Below are 17,711 nucleotides of genomic sequence, written 5' to 3' on the forward strand. Positions count from 1 at the left end.
TCTTCTTATGATTTCATTTTGAGGATAAAATAAAAACAGAAATGGGACAAGGTGGTAACCAGCACAAAGCCAGGCTAGAAGCATCATTCAACTATTAGAGTACCAAGCAAGCAAGCAAGCAAGCAAGGGAAGCACATGGTAATCCCTGAGTACAAACCTTGGTACTGCAAAAATGGGGGGAAAATCAGCAAGAGAAAGAAGTAGAAAATGTTAGAATGTATTTTTAAATTTTCATATATTTATAGTTTTTTAGGTTTTTCAGATTTTGCATATTTCAATTCTTATTTATTTCTCAGTGCTTACAAGATCTTTAGACATAAAACTATTTTCTCCAGTAATTTTAAATTATATTCTTCAAATCTATTCAGTGCCTATTTAGAAAGAACTAGAGAATTCGCTGAAACTCAATTTGTGAAGATACGCTCTCAATTTAAATTATTAGGAATCACATGAGTGGCAGTCTAGATATATATTTAAGATGACTTCACAATGACAACAGATCAGCCAAACCTCACCTTGCGAGCAGGTGAGGTCCTGCTATGAAAGTCAGGATCTGCCACCTCTTCTAAAATCTTCTCTGTTAGAGGACCTGGATGGAAAGAAAAGAAAAGAATGAGATGATTATTCTGTGCTTGCTTGACTCTTCTTGAGCAGATGTCTGTTTTGCTGCTGCCCATGACCTTGCACACCTGACTCCAGATTCTGCAGACACTGAACATGAATTAGACCAGCGCTTGTCCATAGGGCTTAGACTCCTTCATCCTTGGACGAGGACTGCCGTGCAAGTGTCTCTGGTAGTGGAACTTCTACCTTCATAGCTGAGAGCCACTGTTGCTTTCCTTCATTCTTCATTATGCATTTGGCTACACTCTTATTCTATGAACCAATCTGATAGATCAGTTAGTAATTATATACAATTTATATATACTTTTCATTGGTTCCAACAAAGCTAGTAAGTTCCCTCTTACAGTATATGTGCATGTGTATATATACATATATGTGTACCATTTTCTTCCAGAAAAATATGTATTTCCTTTGACTAATATAATAGGTCTTAATTTCATCATAGGCTCAAATAAAGTCTAATTTTGTAACTAACATAGAAGAATCTACACAACAATAAAGCATATTTTTTAATTATAAAAAGGGACACACCTATTCACATTTGCGCTGGTGAATCTAACCCCTCTTTTTGGATGGGAAGGGATGGGAAGGGGAAACAAAGGAGGAGGCTACAATGCTTGATAAGAAATGTACTCATTATCTTGCCCATGTAATTGTAACCCCTCTGTACAGTATTTTCACAATAAAAAAACTGAAAAATATGATAGCAGGTTCTAATGTTTGTCTGACATTGACATTCTGCTATGTTAAGATTCATCAGATCTATTTGTATCAAGATATTTTCTAACTTATAGAAATTGTATTTTTGAAAATGATGATGAAACCAAAATTCCACATGATAGAAGCAAATGTGTAATTCACTTAAAGGATAAATGAAAATTGTCTGAATGATCTCTGTGCTGTTATTTCAATGGAATTATGGCTCTCTAGCCAATTACACACTAAAAATATTTAATTCCAAAAATCTATTGAAAATCAATGGGCTCATATGAGAAACATTTTTCCCCTGAAAAACTCCTGTAGGAACTACTTCTACAGCTTATTTGTGATGATTAAATGTTTATATGGACTCTCTAAGATGTTTGCTGGTTTCAATTTTCCTTCCCCATACCTAATATATGTACTGTGGGAATTTTTTTTTCTGATGGAGTTTCACAGTTAGCTCTTAATTCTTACATGTTGTTTTGTGGTGCTGCCTGCTTCTTAGAATTTATTTTGTTAAAAAAGACTTTTTAAATTTTTTATTTTATGGAAAAGATACTGTACACAGGGGTTACAGTTACATGAGTAAGGTAATGAGAACATTTCTTCTCGAACATTGTTACCCCTCCTTTGTTTTTCGCCTACTTTTGCTCCTTAAGACAATTGAGTTGAAAATCAGCCTTTTAAGTAAAATGGTCAGATCAATATTCAATGGAAATACGCAAAATTAACGTGAAAATCTTATTAAACCTTTTGATGTATTTAAGTGAGCCTTGTTTTTCCATATTCGACTGAGACAGTTTTTCACAGTATTGACCCATCCTAATAGGAAATAATTGTATTACTGGTGAGGAAGCAAAGATCACTTCGTAGATAGTGCGGTACAGAGGAAATTTGAAGAGGGGAGATTCGGCCCCTGCCCGAGCGCCGATCAGTTCCTTCCAGGTGGTAAGTATGAAGTGGTTCATTTATTTAAAGGCCTGCCTGCCCCTGGCGCTCTCCTCCCCATCCCACTTGGAGAAACTCCAAAGAAAATGCGCTTAGAAGCCACTATGGAGGAATTTCAAATGTGCGCAGATTCAACTTCCCAAAGGTCCCTGGTCTACAAGACAACACAAGCCCATCTGAGAACTCTCTCTTCTTCCTCGGCACTATTCTGATGCTTCTGGGTACAGTCAGCACTTCTAACAAAACCAGTATTTTGGCACCAAAGTACCTTCTGCCAGAATGATTCTACTAGATGACTCTGTCTCAAGAGCCCCTAAGAGACCATGGCTGCACAATGGTGAGAGACAAAATGGATATACCCCAACCTGTCTGATATTAAGACCTAGATGGGTCCACATGGCAGAAGGACTTGCCCTGTTGAGATTTCTCTGTTCCCACTTCTTCTCCTTAACATATATTTTCTCCCATGTAGCTTCTGTGTTCTTCCCAAAAGTGATTTTTAAGTTAAATCTTGGGAGTAAAACGTAGTGGCATAGCTATCTTTGCAAAACTTCATGGTGACAAGACATGCAGGTTTCTGTGCTTCAAAGTTCTAGAGATCTATTAGTCAACACATTTAAATACCCCACTAGAAAAAAATGCTTGTAGTTCTTAGAACTTTTCTAAGAAAAATTATTCTATATATTAGAAAAGTATGCCTGGGCTTGAAAATTACTTTTACTTTTCTTTAATGTCAAGTCATATACTATTTTACTTTATTTAGGGTAGAGAGAATATATAAATGGGTAATAGCTATTCTAGAAAAAATCTAAACACATTTTACATTCAAAATACAAAGCAGTTCCTTGAGATCCATTGAAGAATGATACATTCTTTCAGAGTTGGAATTTCTATTTTAACCACCATGCAGTATTTAATGCCACATAGACCTGAAAGTCAAGGAGATCAAGCCTTGTAACAGTTCTGCCAGGTGCTAGCAAGATCACAGATAAATTACATAATCTCTCTCAGTGTATGATTTTCTTTTGTGCAGTGGGTTTCTCAACTTATTTTTTACGATGGATGTTTTTAAAGTTAGATGCTAATAAACCAAGAAGTATAGTACTAAACAGCAAGACCACAATGACATAAATATTGCCTTCATGAATAGCAGCAGGAGTCAATATCATTAGTCTTTTATAGAATTGAGAAACTGGTAAAACTGGGACTATTTGTAACTATCAATGTCTAAGATACTGGAGAAACAGTAAACTCACCCAATCTGTTGGGGATGCAATAGCACTATATTATAATCTAGGTGGCATTAGTGAACAATTTAAAAACATATCTAATCCAATCAAATACGCATAGATATCTCTCAGAATCAAAACACATGTAGCTCCTAAACATATCATTGAACAATGAAGATTTTTAGTAAGGAATATGTGAATCTGGACAATACTGTGTTAATTTTTTGGGTGGTTAGGGGGTCAGTCGGCTTGAACTCTGTTCCTGGTTGTCATCCCTCAGCTCTTCAACTGAAGACGAGCACTCTACCACTTGAGCCACAGCACCACTTCGGGTTTTCTGGTGGTTTATTGGAGATAAGAGTCTCACAGACTTTCCTGCCAGGGCTGGCTTTGAACTATAATCCTCAGATCTCAGCCTCCTGAGTAGCTAGGATTACAGGTGCCAGCTTGTTTTAAAAATCATTTTGCTACTTAAACTATTAATATGTGAATATCAGGCAGAGGAGTAAATAAGCAATACCTCATTTCTCTTCTATCATGCATAAATGCAACCATTTTGGAAAGTCATTTGGCTTTACTTCTAAGAGTTGAATATTCAAATACATAGCCAGAAAGTTCAAATCCATGCTTGCTCTGGTGTTAAATGCCATCAGGTAATTGTAACAGTTAGTACACAGAAACAAATAATGATAGCAGCCCTACTATTAATAAAAGTGACCAGGAACTAGCCAGAATGCTTCATATCAGATGGAGTAATCCATTTTTCACAGATTACACATCAACAATATACATCTGTATGGATGAATCTTAGCAGTTTAATTTTAATATGGATAAAAGTAATTTTAGGAAGTAATGGCACGATGCATTTTTCCTGAATTTGTGGACATTCTCCACTTTTAGGAATACACGTTGAAGTAAAAGCTTTATTCATAAAAAATAGATAATTTGAATGAGCACAGGCAAAGTTAAAGATGTACTCGGGTAAACCTGTGCAATTTATGTTCAAAGTTCTATTTTTATTTGTAGCAATATTTCTGTAGGTAATTATGACACTTTCAATGAATAACTGAAGAGCAAGTAAACTTAAAAAAATTCAATCTAAAGTTCGAGTATAGGGCAATTTCATTATTACAAAGAAATGCCTTGTTCCAAATGTTCTGCCTTGAAAATTACATGGGGGAAAATAGCATTCTCAGTTATTGATAGTTGAAATATTAACAAAGTTGAGCTCTACTGGCATCTACATTTGCTACATTCTGATATTGCCTGGAAGTATAGGTAGATTAGTCATGTAATTAGCTTTAAGTTCCTAAAATTTCCAATTGCTATTCTCTTAATTTTTCAGTATTAATATACTAAATGCATTTCGTATTAGAATAGGATATTAAAGAAGTTCTTGCTATGATTCTTTTCCTTTAAAATTAACTTACATTGTGAATAATGTGAAGATCACCATTTAAATTTTCTTTATAATTGCTTCTTAAATTTTAAATTATGCTTAAATTGCTATTCAACAGCTGAAGAATGAGAATGATATCTCATAATGGAAGAAGGATCCCTTAGAAGAACCTATCTTATAAAGTAACTAATGGCATTAGTTATGCTGTATTATTTGTATGTACATATTTCATATTCTAGGCATCAGTGCTGTTAAGCAACATATGTTAGTGTATTTTTGATATTTAGTTGTGCTATAAGGAGGTTTAATGTAAAGTCAATCGTATTTTTTTTTCTGCTCCTGTGTTATGAACTCAGGTCTTAAATGCTGTCTCTGTGCATTTTGCCCAAGGCTATACTCAATCCATGTGTCAACTTCTGAATTTTTGGACATTAATTAGAGACAAGATTCTCATGGAATTTCCTGCCCAGGCTGGCTTTGAATTGTAGTACTTAGATCTCAACCTCGCTAGGCAGGATTTCAGGCGTGAGCCACCAGCACCCGCCTCTAAAATGAAACATTTTTAACTTTAAGAACTTTTTTTTCAGAATTTTCTTACTTAATATTCACTTTGAAGAAATGAAATTAAAACTCAGAAACAAATATTTAAAAATGCATTCAACCTCAATACCTTACATAAGGCCTTAGCATTCGCCATAGAAAGTAGGTGAATATTGCCAGAGGGAAATACAACAGGGCTTTACCTACCCAGTCAATGCCACTCACTGCTGGGTACTGGCAGAGTCAGGACAGCTTCACAGATCTTCACGCCTACCTGATTCTCTGCAGCAGAATAGAGAAAGTTAATTTCAATTATGGAATGTTGCTCAAAGTGAAAAGTGCTGTATCCTTTTTTGTTCCTTATCAGCAATTTATAATTCACAGTTCCAATAGAAAATATTTGGACAACTTTTACCTTGTTGGTCATATGAAATGGGACAAGCTAAAATGAAAACGTCATGTTTTTCAATCTTTTCATTAGCTTTAAATGTTGATACAAAGAAGTTGCCATTCCACAAAGTAATTAATGAATACAGTGCATCAAAATTCAATGTGTATCCTACAAAATTAAGAACAGTGAGAGAAGGGCTGTGTTACGAGGGGTGCGTAAGAGTGCTGAAAGGCGTGACATTGATCCAAACCTGCCATTTTTTTTTTAAAAGGAACATCTACTGACAACTTTTTTTTTCACTTCAAGGTCTTGTATCAGAGCCAGCAAGCTGTCAACTCCAAAGTAGCATCACCCTTCCACAGTAATAGCTGAATCTATTTTTTCTAACTGGGAACTCACACTTGCTCAGCAGGTACTCTCCAGCTGAGCCATGCATTCTCCCCTGCTTTGTGTTGACTATATTTGGGAGAATATCTTGCTTCCTACTAGATATGTACCTAATCATAACCTAACCATTTTTGGGTTTCCTGTCCAGTTTGTATTCATTCAGATAAAATCTCATGAATTGTTTTGCCCTGACTTGCATGGAACCAAGATCCTCCTAGTCTCTCGTAGATTAACTCCTATATAGTTTAGAAGGGCAGTTGTACATCTGCAATGTAAAAGGCATTTTATGGACTTTTCTTCTGTCCTTCAAACGATGATTCACCCAGCCTTACTCTACTGAGTGCTAGGATTATGGGCAAGAGGTACCAGTTCCTGACTACACAGCTATTTTCAGTAAATCCAGTCTAGATATTATATTGTTTATTCATGCTTGTATTCACATAACTTCATATCTGGAGCATGCTATACCCAGACTTGAAATTATCTTCCTCTGTCTCCCTCCATAACCGTCAGTTGTCTACATGAGATACTGAATGATATACTGAATAATATACTGAAATATATACTAAAATAATGTTCAGTGTCAATTGCTGTGGATGAAAGCTACTTGCCTCTGCAGAAAGTCAGCTTTGACTCCTGTCTTAACAAAACATCCAACTGGATGACATTGTATGACTGAAATTAGGGAATGTTTGAGATATATTTCCTTATTTTTAGATTGAAGACACCAGACAGGAATATAGGGCACTTAACAGTAATTGAATTGAATATTATTAATTATTATGTGGACTCACCCTCCAGTAATCCTTAATAAGGATTACAGACTTCTGAAGAGTCAGTGTGTTGTTCCCTTTCTCTTATAAATATCCATTATTTGAATTGGAAACTGAAATTGTAATTCTCTCCAAAAAAGTACATTGGACAAGTATTATAACAAAAAAACTTGAAAGATATAGGATTTCATACAAAGGGAAAAAATCCACCCAAATTAAATAAAATTTCCAATACAATGAAATAAAATATAAATAAAAGTATAGGTAGAGTTCAAATTATAATAATTCATTTTATGGGAGATGACAGTATTTGGTGACTAAATTTTATAGATTATTTCTTTTTTTTTAATTTAATTTTATTTTATTTGAGAACATACTGTACAGAGGGGTTACAATTACATGGGCAGGATAATGCATACATTTCTTACCAAGCATTGCAACCTCCTCCTTTGTTTACCCTTCACCTCCCTTCCCAGCCTCCCCCTCCCCCCCACCCAATCATACCCCCCCCCCCCACACTGACATTGTAAAGCTGGTTTTGACATGACATTTTGTACTTCTCATTGTTGCAACAGGTCCACCTGAATCCTTAACGACTTGTTTGTCCCCGTCTCCTCCACATTTTATACTGACATCAAATATAGTGAAAGCGGGGGTTACACTGTGGGGAAGGGACATACAAAGCAACAAAGAAATAATCTTATAAATGCGTTAGAAACACATGCATGAAAGAAACAAAAACATTAAAATACATATTTGAGGGTTCGTTTTCCTAACATCACATTCTCTGACTTTTTCCGCTTGACTCATACCTATACTAGATATTGCAAATAAGGGAAACCATGGGACCTATGTTTCTTTGGGCCTGGCTTACTTCACTTAATATAATTTTTTCCAAGCCTTTCCATTTCCTAACAAATGGGGAAATGTCATTCTTTCTGATGGAGGCATAGAATTCCATTGTGTATATATACCACATTTTCTTGATCCATTCATCTACTGAGGGGCATCTGGGTTGGTTCCATATCTTAGCTATTTACCCTAATGTTTACAAAAAAGACCACACTAAAGCTACCAGCACAATTATGTTTATTGCAGCATTATAGATTATTTCTTGTAATAGATAAAAACTGAACTGAAATTCTATCATTCACACTACAGAAACAACGCATGCCTTTCAAACAAGCAGGAGAGAAATAAGAGGCATTGGGGAATATTTTCTAAAATATCTGCACACATGTTCATAAAATATGATCTAGAAATTATAAATATGATGAGATATTTGATATTATTATAATTTAAACATAGCTTCGTAAGATACCAGTCATTCAGAAAAAAAGAAATAACCAAGGTTTAAATAAAACTACCCAACCTTGAACAAGAGGATACTAGGAAAGCCAAAGGTGTGCCCTTTGTGAATTCTCTTTTTTGTATTATTAAGGTGATGTACAGGGGGGTTACAGTTACATAAGTAATGTGATTATTTTTCTTTTCTAACTTGTTACCCCTTTCCTCATTTTTCTTTTTTTTTGGGGGGGGGGGTCCAGTCGTGAGGCCTGAACTCTGGGCCTGGGCACTATCCCTAAGCTCTTCAGCTCAAGGCTAGCACTCTACCACTTGAACCATAGCACCACTTCTGGCTTTTTTTTTCTTTTTGCTTATGTGGTGCTGAGGAATTGAACCCAGGGCCTCATGCATGCAAGGCAAGCGCTCTACCACTGGGCCACCTTCCCAGCCCTACTCATTTTTCTTGCTCTTTTCCTCCTCCCCAATCCTCCCCCACCAAGATCATTTCCAACCTACTGTCTTGTGAGTATCACTGTTGCATAGGTTCATGCTTTGTCCTTTGTCTCACCATTTTGTTGTTCTCCTTCTCTTCTTTAGTTCAGATAAACATATATACAACAACCAGGGTACCAAAATTAAATACAGTGACAACAGGGGTTTTACCATAGGGGGGAAAATACAAAAGAAAAAATAAATCACATAGTACATTGAGAACAACAACAAAGAAAAACCTCTTGTGTCCATGTCTTGCAGTTTGTTTGTCTTAGCATTATATTATATGGTCATATGTACATAGCTATTGAGCTATTCTGCTCATCTGCTAAGATTATCCTAGATGTATACTAATTATTACAATTAAGGGACACCATAGGATGTATGTTTTTTTTTAGGTCTGACTTACTTCACTTAATATGATTATTTCCAAATCATTCCATTTCCTTACAAATAGGGTGGTGTCATTCTTTATGATTGAAGCATAGAATTCCAACATATGTAATTCAAACATATATATATATATATATATATATATCAAGAAAATGCTATATATATATATATGGATCAAGATATATATGTATATATATGTATATATTTATATCAATCACATTTTCTTGATCTATTCATCTACCAAGTGGCATCTGGGTTGTTCCATATCTAAGCTATGTTAAATAATGCTGCAATGGACATAGTTGTGCTGGTAGCTTTAGTGTGGCCTTGTTTGTGGTCATTTGGGTAAATGGCAGACTTCTCTGAAGAGGAAATAAGAAGAGCCAATAGACACATGAAGAAATGCTGAACATCTTCGGCCATAAAAGAAATGCAAACCAAAACCACAATGAGACTCCATCTTATCCCAGTTTGAATGGATATAATCAAGAAATCTAATAACAATTGATGCTGGAGAGGATGTGGCCAAAAGGCAACCCTACTGTACTGTTCATGGGAGCATAATCTTGTTCAATCACTCTGGAAAGCAGTATGGAGGTTCCTCAAAAGACTCCACATAGAGCTCCCCTATGACTCAGTAATATCACTTTCAGGCATTTATCCAAATGTAAATTCTTTTTGTCTTATTGATGCTGTCAATACCAGTTTGTGAAAGAAGGGGAAATTATAAAAAAAGAGAGGGGAATTATAAAAGATGCTTCTGATCAAGAAGCATGTATGTTAAAAAGCTTAAAGGCTATCTTTAAATGATTAAATATATATGATGTTAAAATGAACCCCTTTTCTGCAACTCTTAATAAAAATAGGAAAAAATTCTCAATAGATGAGATCTCTTCCCCTCTCATTAATAAAGATACATCTATTCTAATTAGTGCTAATCTCTTATTTACTTCCCTCACAGACACATCAGAAATGATTTTTCACCATCTATCTGAGCATTCCTTAAACCAATCAAGTTGATGCATGAAATTAACCATCACAGTTCTACAGAGCAAAATGTTCTGGGTTGAAATTAGAGATATATTGGATTTCTGTTCTTTTGCTAGTACTGAGCTTTGAGCTCATGGCTTTGAAATTGCACTGCCATTTGAGGCAGTCTACTAGGTTTTTTTTCTTAATTCTTTAATATTTTCTTTTAAAAATAGACTCTATCATTGACAAATTCTCAGAAGTGGAGATTAGTATATGCAATACATTTGGGCTCAATTTATAAAACGATTTATAATCCTGAAAAGATGCATTGTGGTGAATAAACAAACAATTAAAGTCAAAAATACATTTGAACATGTTAAAAAATATAGCTACTCAAGAGTTTGCCTAGCGTCAGCCTTGGACAATGACCATTCTACATCCACTTTTGCAGCTGGATTTGCAGATGTGCACACTATGCACAGTCTTGAACAATAAACACACATGTAGAAAATATTTTTTAATAAAAAGAAATTTTGAAAATGTGTTAGACATGTTCAACTTGAGATACATGGAAAAGTTTAGGTAGTATAAAAAGAGTACAGACAGGACTATCATAAAATAAATATTAATAAAGCCAAAAAAAGGGGACTGGGAAGGTGACTCAGTGGTAGAGTGCTTGCCTTGCATTCATGAGGCTCTGGGTTCGATTCCTCGGCACCACATAAACAGAAAAAGCCAGAAGTGCACTGTGGCTCACATGGTAGAGCACTAGCCTTGAGCTAAAGAACTGAGGGACAGTGCCCAGGCCCAGGAGTGACAAAAAAGAGATATAACCAAAAATACCAAAGAGAACCGGAAAAGACTAGCAAAAGCAAGAATAGAAAGAGGGCATGGAGTTAGTCTGTTAGACTGTGCAGTGTTTTCACCATATATCTGAATGCTCCAGGAGGTCCCAAACTTACTCCAAATTTTAGTATAGTTCCCTTGTGGGAAATGTTATTAAGCACTGACATTATTGTGGCATAATTTCTGAATTAAAATTATTCTTCCTGAAGAAAAATTAAAATGCTAAATCAAGAGAAAAAATTCAAACAGAAATTTCCTTTACGATGTATTAAAGTAACTAGGTATCTCTGGAAAAGATCCTATGCGCCAATAAATATGGCTATTTTATCTCTTATCATTCTTTACTGTAATAATGTGGAAATGTAGTTCCTGATTTTATAAGCCCTTATAAATCATTTATATTCTCTTTCATTCAACTGAAATCATGTGCAAAGGAAACAAAAAGAGAATCCTTTTGTTACTGCATCCCAATGTCTGATTAAATTATGGATATTAAAATTCTAAAATTGACAAATAATAGAACTACTTTCTTGAGATCTTATGCCATAATCCCATCAAATAGAAGAATAAATATAATTCATAGGGCTACTAGAAAAAATTACATAGATTAATTTTAGTGACAACACTCATGCTTAATATTCAGAGTAAGATTTCTGGAATGTTTCCAGCACTTATTTTGCTTCAGAAGGTATTAATATTAAACAGTTAGCCAATACTTTTTAAAGAATTTAATATTCTTATAACCATCCTAGAAATTTGAAATCAAATTGTGTTTTACAGAGGTAAAACAGGAATTTATTTTACTTTCTTCATGACTGCAGAGCATAAAAGACACCTCCACGCAATACATTAGTGCAAATGTGAAGAACCAGCATCAATCAATCAGAGGGAAAATGCCACATATTTTTGTGACCAATTAAATACAGTTCTTTCTGGTTCCTATTAATTCCATTGCAAGTATTAGGCAGTGTACTAAAGTGTCCTAATATTGTAGTTACTGTATACTTCAGGGTTGCACATCATGTATGACTTTCTCATGAAGTAAAACCAAGTCATACATACTACCATACTACAATTATTCTTACATTGCATTAGGATATCTGATGTGTTTCTGTTAAAAATCACTCATGTCTTTATTTTCCCCAATTATTCACCAGACTTTGTCTCTCAGCAATTTTATCCAAATTTAATTTGCATATTCTGTTCTGTACTTGGTTACCACTTTGTTGTCAAAGCTAGTATCTAACATTCTTACAGGCAGAAACTGCTGTCTGGGACATAGTCACTGTCTAGTTGGAATCTTGGTGTTAATGACAGATACTTAATTTCAATTTTTTATCCCATTTTTCTGATGGCCTTCACAGTGTACCTTCTTATGGAATCTTATGGAAGTTGTCCAGAACCGGGGAACCATTCATATTGGAAGATTAAACTCTACCAAAAGATAGTTTTTCCATAGTTTTAAGAAATAAAGACATTCTAGCTCAGAAATTAATGAGGTCTCACTATCAAAGACAAAGCATGCATTTGAACTACTTTGGCTGCCTTTCAAGTTTGGACTTGTCCCAATAAAACTTCTCTTTTTGTCTGCGGCCTTAAACTTAATGACTTCTTCTTTATGGTGGAAGCTCAGTAAAAAAGGGGCAAGATGTTTGCCCAGTTTGAGGTGAATCAAAGTAGAATACAAAGCCAAACTCTACTATATTCATGTTGTCAGGTCTTGAATAATAAAAAGAAGTATTCTGCGCTTTTAGTGTCTGCATCTGTAAAATGAGATACACTGACTAACAAATTACTTTGTGGGGCTTTGTGGAAAATGAAGTATCCCTCATTTACAAGCTAGGATTTACTCATAGATGTGTAGTTATGGTGGTTCTGTTGGTTTTATGCTTAGTGTCAGATGTTCGTATGACAAGAACCCTATAAGCTTAATTATAGACCAGTTTAATTCCCCAGATGTTATGATAAGTACACAGTGGGAGAGAGATTAAAATGGTCTGCCCCAAATTGTGCATCTTGTGATTAGCAGGTACAATGCTTTACAAAGAAGAAATGTTCAATAAGAACTGGTAATTATTATTGGGAAGAGGAAAAGATTTATGGAGAAGAGAGTATTTAATATTTGCAGACACCTGCCTTCTAAGAATGGACAGATTTGATAGAAAAAAAATTGAAGGAACAACTATGCAAGGATCAGGGCTACTGGAGCACTTCACACTACCACGGCTGTGTCCTGCGCCCTATCTTCCTTACACAATCCAATTTGCTCAGTCCCAACTGTCTTCACATTTATTTATCTAACAAATGTGGAGTGCTCATGTAGGTAAAGAGAGGCATAATAAAAATGTCTGGTGATGATTATGAAGACTGTAGCTGTCTGTTTACTCCACATTTCATGGTAAAGATGGTCCACCCGCAGCTCTACCCTCTGCACTGTGCAGAGAGGAACTTTGCTCAGCCTCCACTCAGGGCTGAGGCTCTGACTGGAGAGAGGAGGGCACTTCTGAGACAGTCTATGACATTCATTAGCAAAAGCCTATCTTACAACAGAGAGCTCTTTCAATCGACCATTATTTTACTCTTGGGCGTAATAAAGCAAACAACATGTAGACTACATTTATCATGAAAGCAAAAATGAACAGTTGGAAAATCTGTCAAAGTACCTTTAAATTGTTCAATAATAACCAGTTCTGCTGTAGCTAAAACTACTTATGCAACAGAGATGACAAGGAATGAAGTCTGAGTTCATCAATAGTAGTTTTACATCTCATCATTGGCAAGGTAAAAATAAGACCCAGAAACAACTCAGAGTAGCACAAAAGGAAGCCCCAGAGGACAGAGCACCTATAGATGTGTTTGCAGACAGACAGCAGGAACTGAAGGATGTAGGAAAATACAGCACTGACACATTTGTCTTGCACACAAGTGCAGAGGCAGCTTAGAAATGAGAGATGAAACTTTAGATTTGGAAGGAAAAGTGACCTCCTCAGGCGTGTAGGGTTCTTCTATTCCCTGCATAGAATGAATGGCTGAGAATCCAGTTACTTGTGACAATGCCAACGCCTAGCTGACCATCTCCAGCTGTGGTACACACCTGTAAAAGTTCGGAATTCCACAGATAATTGATTCGATACATGTAAATAACGGCCAACGGTGGCTTCCTCATCTCCATGCTGATTTCACCCATGAGCAATGGGTCTATATTAAAAATGTAAATTAAAACTATCTTGTTCTTCTGATGTGAAAGATGAGTTTGAACTTTAATGTGTTAAGATGGTTATTGATATAGGTGTCTAAAATGCCACAGAGGACATAAATGGAATTAACCAAGAGATGGAAACTTTTTATACATTTTCTGAAAAAAAAAAGAATTGGACACATGCATAACATATAAATATTTCCAGAAAGAAAGCAGCACAGGATAGTTTCTGAATGTCATTTTTCACCTAATTATTAATAAACATTCAATTAAAGTAAAACCAAAAAAGGCTTGAATGTTTATAAGTAAAAAGACTATTCTGAATAATTTGAATTTGAAATTTTGTACATTTTAAGTTATTTGTTTTATCCCATAGAAAGCCTACTTTCATTTGGTCCATAAAGTTTATTTTCTCTCTCCTCTCTTTTTTTCATTGCTTTTTAATATATTTGAAGGCAAGATATTATTTCTCTCCTTTTATACCTCTTGATGGTCCCGATTGCTAAGCAACTAAAAAAATGGTGTCTTACTAGAACATAACATATTCTTGAATAAGTAAAAATATCTTTGAATCCATCTGCTATAACCACACGTTAGTAGTGTATGTATGACTTGACTTTACAATTATTTATATATGAAACAGGAATTTCAAAGTTTCTTATTTGATAGCAGACTCTTACATATCTAGTGTCAGTTCATAGGCACCAGCAAGTGAAAAATAACTCTAAAAGTTTTATCACCTACTACTTTCAACCATTACTCTGAGAAGTTGTTAATAATCCACAACATTCAATGTACTTTTTAAACTTTGGTGTCACTTCCAGAACTCCTTTCATAACAATGCTAATTAGCAGGGAATGATTAGAGAGTGGTAATCTTATATAAAGCAACAATATACAGGAATCAAGTCCTAGACTGCTAAAGCTTTTGCTTGCAGATGAACTTCGATTTGATTTTTTTTTTTATTGTAAAGATACTATACAGAGGGTTACAGTTACATGAGTGAGTTAATGAGTACACTTCCTCTTGAACATTGTTACCCCCTCCATTGTTTTCCCCCTACCATCCCCTCCCTCTCTCCCTTCCCCGAGGTTCTTTTTTTTTTTTGATTGTGATTAAGTGATTACATAATTTCCAGAAATTCACAGTATTGTGGAATAATGATGCTCATTTAAAGTCACAAGTTCATTCTAACTTTCCTGGAGCAAACTGTCTATCACAGTCTGTAATATATAATGGTGTTCACATGTTATATACCCTATATGTGATCAGCAGCATGGGGATATTTAGTAGTGGTTCAACCAGATGAGTGGGAGTTCTTTGTTTCTTAAGTCCTGTTAGTTTTGTCGTATCACCTAACATTTTGGATTTAGCATCCACTTATCAGGGAGACCATGTAGCATTTGTCTCTTTGCTCTTGGCTTACCTCGCTCAACATGATTCCTTCTAGCTCCATCCATTTCCCTGCAAATGCCATTATTTTGTCATTTCTAATGGCTGCATAATATTCCATTGTGTATAGATACCACAATTTTTGGATCCATTCATCTGTGGTGGGGCATCTAGTTGTTTCCATATCCTAGCTATTGCGAACAGTGCTGCAATAAACATGGAGGTGCACGTGTCCTTGTATATTGGTTCCTGTTGTTCAGGGTAGATGCCTAGAAATGGTATGACTGGGTCATAAGGGAGGTCAATCTTTAGCTTTCTAAGGACCCTCCAGACTGCTTTCCAAAGTGGTTGTATAAGTGTACATTCCCACCAGCAGTGTAATAGGGTTCCTCTTTCTCCACATCCCCTCCAGCATTTGTCGTTGGCTGATTTGTGTATGTGGGACATTCTGACTGGGGTAAGGTGGTATCTCAGGGTTGTCTTTATTTGCATTTCCTTCACCACCAGGGATGATGAACATATGTTTCATTCCTCCCAGAATCCCCACGCTTGGAATGGTAAGAACCTTAATTTTGAGATTTCTCCTTGGCACAAAATCCTGTAGTAAATATTTCTTAGAGTCACTTAGGCCTTTTTTTGTAAGCAAGGTGAAAAGTAAACCTTTCAGAGAGCCACTGTGCCTATCAATCTATAAGGGCATCAGAAAAAGAAGATGAAGTACCAGAGTATGCAGAGTAAATAAGTATACAGATAAAATAATATAAATATGCATATATACATACACAAACACAGATAGACCTGAGACACAAAAACATAGGCCTTGAAGATTAGTGGTCCTGTGCTTTGTTTATTTATCTTATGCTTTTAAGGGTAGGTAATGCTCTTCTTTCCTGTTTTATGTGTGTGGTAAATAAATGTCACTCGGTAAACAGTCATTGATGGAGCTCTGCTCAGTATCTTCTCCAGTTCCTGTTCTGGTAAAGGCTCCTAATATTCCTTGAGGGAACCCTGAGTTATCACATGATAAAAGTTGATGACAATGTGACTTTATTTGCATTGATAAGGAAGCTATCACATACAGAAATTAAATGATATATGCAGAAGTCAGGATGTAAAACAGTACTGTGGCCAACAGAGCCAATGAACTAGCTTTCCCCACTCCACTATTAATAGGCCACCGTTTGAGCTCATCCACCAGCCCCAGGGAAGGGAATACTGGTGGATCTTCCCAAGTTCGTGACAAATTAAGCCTAGAGGAAAAATTGTTCTTTCCATGTTACCATACAATGTATAAATGATCCCAAATAATTCACAAAGAAAAGCAGAAAGGACAAAGAGATCACAACTGGATCCATACTCAAATAGCTAGAAAGATAACTATTGTGACTGAGTTTCTGTGGGTTTTCAAGTTAGCCACAGGCAAAATGTAGAATGGATATTTGTTTCATTATGGCTTCACAAAGATATAAATAATGAATGTTTAAAAACAAGCTATTTTTCAAAAGAACAATGTAATGGTAGTTCTCCATATGATAAAAAAAAATGATGGTTTACAATGATTATTTTTTAAAAAAAAACAAGAACTGTGACATCTTATTGCTGTTATCATAAGCCTCAAGAATTTGCTTTATAAAGTATTTTCATCTGTCACATGATAATAATGTGCTAGTTAGTCTTATTGGTTATACTTTTATATGAGTTTTATTTTTAAGTGGATTTGGTCTTTAAGCCAGCAATATTCTAGCAAAGAGTTAATCTCTAGTACCAGTTCTAAACATATTTAAACAACATTGCGTTTTTCCTTCTCAAAAATTCCTGAGAGTAATTAATATTCTTTGACATTCTTCTAATATCTCACTTGGATATTCTCATGTATTTTCTTATCCACTGGATTGAATTTGAAATATTGATATTAAAATGCTAAAAGCTATTTCATATTCATTATACATAGAAACTATCATATTCATTAAAAAATCCTTTATAACTATTCTACCTATATACTCTTCCACCTCATTGAAATGCATCTCCATTACCCTCGACAAATTATAACTCAGTGTGCCTAATCAATACAAACTATATGCGTGTGTCTACTAAAAAACTAAGACAAATAAAAGTTTTCAATTGAAATTATTTCCTG

Source organism: Dipodomys spectabilis, unplaced genomic scaffold (assembly GCF_019054845.1).
Source record: "Dipodomys spectabilis isolate Male_0828 unplaced genomic scaffold, ASM1905484v1 ptg000169l, whole genome shotgun sequence".
Classification (NCBI taxonomy): Eukaryota; Metazoa; Chordata; class Mammalia; order Rodentia; family Heteromyidae; genus Dipodomys; species Dipodomys spectabilis.